Source organism: Macrobrachium rosenbergii, chromosome 5, assembly GCF_040412425.1.
Source record: "Macrobrachium rosenbergii isolate ZJJX-2024 chromosome 5, ASM4041242v1, whole genome shotgun sequence".
NCBI classification, from domain to species: Eukaryota; Metazoa; Arthropoda; class Malacostraca; order Decapoda; family Palaemonidae; genus Macrobrachium; species Macrobrachium rosenbergii.
Genome location: NC_089745.1, coordinates 24,735,633 through 24,744,184, shown reverse-complemented (window position 1 = coordinate 24,744,184; position 8,552 = coordinate 24,735,633). Strand labels below are relative to the sequence as shown.

The window sequence follows — 8,552 nt, the reverse complement described above, 5'->3', positions numbered from 1 at the left end:
TTACTGCCATTAGGAGGGAGATAATGAGAGAGCAACGGGATAAATAACAGAGGCTTCAATTTGTACAGCTGTTGCTTCTATTTCCGTAGCTAAACTCGGAGATACCTGTGGGATGTCATAACGAATGTAACTGAGACTCCCACCCTGACCACCTGAAAATCAAAAAAGATACCACAGACTTTTCATGAGCTCAGTTTTCACCAATGGTTCTATTAAGAGCTGACTTTCTATGGTCACTCCTTACCCTACCCCAAAGGGATTACAACAACCTAGTGAAGATGGCTTAAGTTTTGGCCAAACCCATTTGAGGGGACTGAGATCAGTATATGAATACAATCATCCCCACTCTGATCATCTTGAAAGGAACCATGGACCGAATGTCGAAAGTCCTATCCTCGGAGCCAATTTGCTTCTGGAGCCCATGGGCCAGTTCTAAGAGAAAGTTCCACTCCTGAGATAACAATATGATTTGTATATTGATAACTCTCCGGTCTAGACGTGATGGGTGGTTGACGAAAATACCACAGCTATTACGGTACTATTGGCACCAGTTCTGATATCAGTAATGGTATCCCTTCTTGATAGTCAAGCCAGCAATAAGACACTTGTAGCGGTTGGATAGTAAGATACAGAGAACCAGGTAGTAATAGTACAGGGATCTATTGGTGAAGCTAGCGAAAAATCCCACGGTTGCACTAAGAGGTAACAGTTAGAGAGGTTGGAAAGCAAGATGGGAGAAAGCAGATTCGTTTGAAAGAGGAAGCTAAAAGGAAAAACAAAAACTGACGAGTATAGGGTGACATGTAGATTCAAATAGGGGAAGAGAGATTCCCAGGTTCGAGAGCCTTCCTGCTTGTCAAGTCACATGACTTCAATAAGGCATTCTCCCATTGAGAGGAGAGAGAGAAAGAGAGAGGGAGAGCGAGAGAGTAACTTGTTCCTCTCTACGCCCTTATTTGGGAATGGGTGAATCAAAATAGTGGATATTTCTTGTATCCACTTCATTGCGTGAATTACCAGTTTTTTACTTTTTTTTATCACTCAGAGCCCTTTTATACCCACTGAAGTGGAACGGCTGAAGGGATGAAGAATCTCAGAAAAAACAAATACCCTACAGTGTATCATGTTACTGAGTCAAATAAAGGCTGTGCTCATGTGAGCGCTCTCTGGCTTCAAGATGAAATGTAACATTAGTTTCAAGTGTTTGTGTGAGATTATTACTTGCAAGTTATTTTTTCCAGTGGTGCTTGACAAATAATGGACGATACCTATTGATTTAATCATGTTACATTGAGCAGAAAATGTATTATTTATTTAATGTAGCTAAAGCTGCCTCATTTGGTAAGCGTTTCAATACTCCTGAACGTTGGAAAGCTGATGTTAAATATTACTCAATAATACTGCTGGAAACAAGCGTTTTTGAACACGAATGTAAGCAGATCCATGCTTACACTCACCAGTAATCTTCAAATAAGTAGAGTGTTATAATCGTATGTATAGGTATTGGTGGCTGTTTAAGCATTAGTTGCCCTTTTCATTCCTCAAGTGACTATAGATAATGACTAGAGTAATGAAAAGGGGAAATAATGGCTCTTGAAATGTAAGGGAAGTTTCCAAATGGGAAAAAAAGGGCACACACTGCAAACTTAATTGGGGGTTGTTCCCTAGAACAACATGTTTCCATTAAAAGAAATATAGCGTTTAAGCTATAAGATTGAATATCAGTTGCAAATGAATCGCTCTGATCCAGTAACAACCCCGAGGCATAGTTCTCGAGTGACAGTGCCTATGCATAAAAGTTTTCAAGTTAATATTAACAAATAAATGGGAATATTTACCTTCTTTATTTTATATTGGTTTAATAGTCAATGAACTCTATTTATTATTAGTGTCTTTGTACTAGTATCTTCCTACAATCGTTAAAAAATGTCAACTTTTTCGAATATCAAACCCATGTGGACACCTTGCGTTTTGTCTGGGATCTACCAGGTTCTAGTATCTAGTTAGCGGTTTTTTCCATTTAAATCAAAGGTTTGCGTGATGCTGATATAGGTTCTAATAAGCCAAAGCTGCGTCTTTCTATTCGCATTTGTAATTTCAGCTTATGCACAGCTACATCATTTCTTATTTTATGACGAGCCATTATTCTCGCTTGGAAACGCCAAGTTCTTATAGCTTTTATCTTGAAATACGTATTGCACTGTAAACCGATAGACGTTTGAATAATTTTTATCTACGCGATACCTTCTCTGTTTTTGCCAAGTACAGCTTTTGCCATGGGTGGGTTCTTTTGCCCTTGCGAACGTATGCGTGCAAAGGTTGCACGATAAGGGTGTCTGTTCCGGTTTCAAAGCAAAATTTAAACAGATTTTTGCTACCTCCATTTCTACTACCACCACCATCATTGTTGCCACTATTACTAGGCACTAACACAGTCCAGCAACTCCAAAGATTATAGTTCAATATTTCAGCATTTTTTATTTTTTATGTATGTTAATGAGTTTATATTTTAAAAAGTTTGTCAATAAGAAACTTGTATGTCATCCTTATCCATCAGCTGTATTGTTCTTTACTGACAGGCTCTGTGCTGTCAGGCTTTCATTTCTGTTCTTCAGAGGATAAAATGCTTTCTGAGAAACGTTAAAATCGGGATTTCTATTTTCTTGTGTTGGTGTAGATATCGAACACATCGACTGGTTGGTTGATTCTCTCAAGTGAATATGACGTGACATGGCAACAAGAGATCACTCTACGCCCACTGTATCCTCCATACTACACAGATTTACAAGTCTTTTATTGCATAGTTATGAAGTCCTAAAATAAGTGGAGTTTCACTGTTTCAGAGATAATTCGGTTACTGTTGGATTTGCTAGCTGGAAGGTCCAATGGTTTAAACACCCTTTACACTTGACTTCGCGAAAAATTAATTCCATGCGTTCCCCTGCATTTCCAAACCATGCTAAGATGTAAATAGATGAAGACAGAAGCGGATAGATTTTTTTTTTTTTATTATTCAGCTGTGTAGAACTTCCATCGCCATCCACTTCGTGTCTACTTATGTGCATTTCTTTACGTATTTATTTAACTGCCTTTGTATACTTTTCATATTTTAGTTCAGCCGTAAAATATATCATGGTTGTATCTTGGAAGTATATATGAAAATGATAACTTATTTACAACATGTAATTCAGGCAATAACTTGCCAATATCGTCTCTGTGTGTGCTTGTTCCAAATCGCAAGATTATTCATCATTTTACTGCTGGAGGGACTGACATCAGGGGACAATCCAGCTCTACTGCCACAAGAAATGAAAGACTAAATGTAAAAAAAAAAAAAAAAAAAAAAAAAAATGATTTTGAATTTTTTCTGCTTGGGTGATGTATTATGCAGCCTAGACTGAATTGTTTACAGCGCTAGCAGTATTGATTGACACACAGTTTCACTATTTTCGAACAATTTTGCATAGTAGTCTGCAGAACTACTCAATCATTACACATCGTATGTCAAGAGCAACCGTGGTATTTTAACAAAGTTGAAGTGAATCTGAGTCGTAAATAAGAAAAGATTAACTGCTGATACGGTAAGCCCAGATTCAACTCCATCTAGCAAGATTTGCGCAGAGGAAAAACACATGCAACTCTTAAAGGGCTCTCCATGATTATATAATGTACATGAAAACTTACCGAAATCATCCAAGAGAAATGCTCCCATACCATTGTGTGCTGCTAGTTGTTGAAAGCTGGTACAGGAATATTCTTGTTGCCATGTGTGCTCGAGTCGCATGGTATTGGGATTAATTTACAGAATAATTTTCTTAATTTTATATACTCAGTAATTTCATAATTAGTAGACTGTTTGTAGTTTCCGTTGATTTTGAATAGTTGCTCATACATAACATATGTGCGCTTATGTGTGTTTTGCGGTTGTGTGGGTGTGTGTGCGAGAGAGAGAGAGAGAGAGAGAGAGAGCAAGCGAGCGAGCGCGTAGTTTAAGACGTTGATGTCGCGTCAGGTGGATGCTGAGGTGTGGAACATCTCTGGGTCAGTTGCAGGCTGGGTGTGCATGTAGAAGGAAGGCTTGGTATCTTGCTCCGGTCCACAGATCGCGCGTGGCCTGGGGTCGTTTATTTTTACTTTATTTATTGATTTATATTTTTCCCCTGTTAAGTAATGGAGCATCCTGTCTTTCACGTGCTTGATCGATTTCCTTGTATTGCCGAGTCTCCATTGTGATGTAGATTTACGTGAATCGTATGCGTAGGTGAATTAAGTATAAATTTTGTTCTTTCTAAAAATAAAAAATTTGTGTGGAAACCGTAATCGATATACATAAAGGGAAAAAAATCAATGAGAAACTTTCACCGCTTTGCTGATAATGATAAAGGAGGAAAATTGTCTGCTACACTTTTGTCATGATGTAAATTATCAAATGATGTGAAAGCCCTTGGGGCTGCCTTTCATCTATGGGTACACTTCCCTTATGCAGAATCGCCCTTTCGTACAGCGAATGATGACATTTTTGATAAGTGAGTATGAAGAATACATTGTAACTTTTAATGTTCTATCCAGAAAAATCAATAATCCGCTAATGAACTTCAATTTGGAGTTGGCTGCAGTAAATAGAATAAATTTAAAGAATCAAGTTTTCATGCATGATTATGATTATGGTGATTTTCTTTTCACTTGTACTCATTAATTGCGGTGGAATGCACAAGTGACGTCGATATACTTTGAAAGCTGATGTGTTTATTAGATTTTTTTCAGACATAAATAAGTTAAATGTGAAAATTTTGAGCCCTGCTCATGGAGGAACTTCAGGCTCTTTTCGCCGGCTTCCTTTCCAATCAAGGAATATCATATTGCAAATTCAGACCTTGCTTAAGTTTTATCTTCCCATTTTATTTAACACTTCTTTGATGACTTTCATAAACATCCTTTGTTTTACCTTAAGCTGCGGTTTCAGCCTTTTTAATTTCTAACTCTGCCGCTGGGAATCTTCCAGTGGCTTCAGGGATATTTCCATTTCTTATGCTTTGCATTGATCATTAGCTTACAGAATATTAACGATGATTTATTTTCAACATTGGCTTTGGTTTTGTCAAAGCAGTGATCGAGAATTCTTAACGGAATTTATTTTTCAATATTCATGAAAATATGATTTATAATGGCCTCTTTGAATTTACCTGGAGTAAATAAAATTTTGTTTCATCCCTTTTAATTCAAATATTTCTGTTTGGTGAACAGAGTTATGTCAAATTTTGGTTTGTTGTGCAGATACATATGTATATATATAATTATATATACATATATGTATATGTGTATGCAGATACATATGCATACATTATAAATAAATAAATATATATATATATATATATATATATATATATATATATATATATATATATATATATATATATATATATATATATATTTATAACAGTTTGTTTGTTATGAATATATATATATATGTGTGTATATATATATATATATATATATATATATATATATATATATATATATATATATATATATATATATATATATATATATATATATATATATATATATATATATATTATATACATCTGCATAACAAAAACCAAAACCGTAATATATATATGTTCCAGGCAGATAGAGAAATCGGGCATTTCGCGAACTGCCTGAAAGTTCAGTCAGATAGCAAAATGCACTTAGGGACATTTGATCACCCAGGGGCTGGTGCTAAAACGGCAAAACAGTGATTCACCTACACTGTTTCGTCGTGTTTAGTACTAGCCTGTGGGGATTAAAATGTATTTCATGAGTTTAGTACTAGCCCCAGGGGATCAAATGTCCCAAGTGCATTTTGCTATCTGCCTATATATATATATATATATATATATATATATATATATATATATAATATATATATAATATATATATATATATATATATATATATATATATGTATATATTATATATATATATATATATATATATATATATAATATGTATATATATATATGTAATATATATAATATATAAATATATATGTATATTATATATAAATATATATACATTATATATATATATATATATATATATATATATATATATATATATATATATATATATATAAATGGATGTATGTATGTATGTATATGTGTGCACGTATATGTTCCACATACACTCTGAAACGCATCGAGCAATTTCAACCAAACTTTACGAATTTATCATACCTAATTTCGGTATACATAGGACTTACTATCGGGAAAAGAATACTGTGGGGGTAAGACATCACTGGCACCAAAGGGGGTGGGGTGTGGGAAGGGGTGACAGAGAGAGAATGAGAGGGAGAGGAAGTGAGAGGGAGCAGAGAGAATGTTAGGGAGAAGAAAGAGGGAAAGAGACGAGGAAGGTTGGAGAGAGAAAGAGAGAGAGGGAGAGAGTGAGAGAAGGAAAGAGGGAGAGGGAGAGAGTGAGAGAAAGAAAGATGGAAAGGAAGTGAGAGAGAAAGAGAGTGAGAGAGAAAGTAGGAGAGATGTTAGGGAGGAGAAGAAAGAGGGAAAGATATAGGGACAGAGAGAGAGAGAGAGAGAGAGAGAGAGAGAGAGAGAGAGAGTGTTGTCGGTTGTCATTCAGTTTTCTCAGCAGCGCTGGGTTGTCATATATATATATATATATATATATATATATATATATATATATATATATATATATATATATATATATATATATATATAATGGATGTATGTGTGTTTGTGTATGTTCCAGCATAACTCTGGAATGCATCGAGCAATTTCAACCAAACTTGGTATACACATGACTTACTATTTGGAAAAGAATACCGTGGGGTAAGACATCGCTAGCACCAAAGGGGGTCGGGGTGGGAAGGGCTCCCTGAAACAGGGCTGGTTCTGCCCGTAGACTTATTAACTAAAACTCTACGAATTTATCATACCTCATTTCAGTATACATATGACTTACCATGTGGAAAAGAATACTGTGGGGGTAAGACATCACTGTCACCAAGGCGGGTGGGGGGTCGGGGTAGGAAGGGTGTGCCGTGTAAAAGTAACCAAAAACGAGATATTTGTAATCCTTAGTTTTTGATGTCACTGAGATGAATGGTGACACTACTGATGCCGTTTAAGTCCAAGTTCAGCCCCGGTAAGAAGGGCGGGTGTGAAGGGGTGAAAAATAAAATGATAAAAATGTCAGATAGTGTCTAATCCATAGTTTTCGAGGCCGCTGATGAATAGTAACACTCTTGATGCCCTTTAAGTCCAAGTTCAGCCCCGATAGGATTGGGGGATGAGAAGATGTATAATATAAAATGTTAAAAATTCTGGGCAGTATAATTGAAGCAGCTATCTTAACATTAAAGAGAGAGAGAGAGAGAGAGAGAGAGAGAGAGAGAGAGAGAGAGACATATGACTTACTATGTGGAAAAGAATACTGTGGGGGGTAAGACATCACTGTACAGTATTTTGTGGGTTTTATTGATTTTTAGTACAATTTTTAGAGTTATTTATTCATTATTCAGCAGATTCCCTGAAGCTGTAATAGTGAATTACGAAACTTTGGAAATAAAGAATTATGTTGAATTTCGTATGTTTTACTGGACCACCTTCGCTCATGTGTCCTATATCTTCTAATTATGAGAATATGACGATTAAAGAATAAAAATGGATAAAAATTCACAAACATTTAGTAGCTTGGAATGAGGAATTCTACGTATTATTAACTCTAAAAATAAGAAATAAAATGTCTTATATAAACAACGGATGACAACTAAGGTATGCGTTGGAACTGTACGGGGTATGCTCGTGACAGAAAACAAAATTTTTCATACATTTTCAGTTTTAGATAAAATATAATGGTATGCTATGTATCCTTTGATGGCAGTTTGCGGGGAACGGGCCATAATTTTCTTACAGAACAGCAGTAAAGCGCAGATAGAAAATCCGTGATACAGAGTGTTGTAGGTGATGAAATAAATTTTCATTTAGCACCCTTCCCGTGAGCAATATATATTGTGTACATTCTTATTTTTAACCCATTTTTGTGTTATGTTTCGTCTTTACTTTTAGCTTTAATGCGCTGGTTTAGAGGGGCATTTTGTGAATACTAGTGCATTGTTCCTTACGTAGGTGTTCTTACAGATTTTTCTGCATGAAACCAGTATAAAGTTCTTTTCACATTATAAAAACTGATACTCAGAGAAATGAGAATGGATTTCTGTTACAAATACACCCTATTTTAATGCTAAGATATCATTGGAAAATATAGTTATATTTATATCTGGAAGAGACAGTTTTGTGTTTGTAATCTTATTGAAGTTTTATGATTTAAAAGAACGATAGGTAAGCTATAGACTAGAATAAAGTATACGGGTCTCTGGGAAAGTCTGTTTTTACTTTTTTAGTTACTGTTTAGATATTTATCTGTCTGTTTACATAAATTTCATTATTGAACAGTTAATATAAAGCATCTTTAGCATTTTACTATCTATTCAAAATGTGTGCCTAATTCACGCCTTTGAAGAAACCTTATAATTTTACAGTGTATAC

General features: G+C 35.1%; 1 protein-coding gene across 2 annotated transcripts in view; it reads left to right on the top strand.

The window, feature by feature from the left end:
• The first annotated feature begins 4,044 nt into the window (after positions 1-4,044).
• The window catches only part of LOC136838603 (opsin, ultraviolet-sensitive-like), a 223,600-nt gene continuing 219,092 nt past the window's right edge, over positions 4,045-8,552 (top strand). For both annotated transcript variants that reach the window (XM_067103842.1, XM_067103841.1), the window contains exon 1: positions 4,045-4,526. The gene's annotated coding sequence lies outside the window, so the exon portion shown is untranslated. The remainder of the gene's footprint in view (positions 4,527-8,552) is intronic.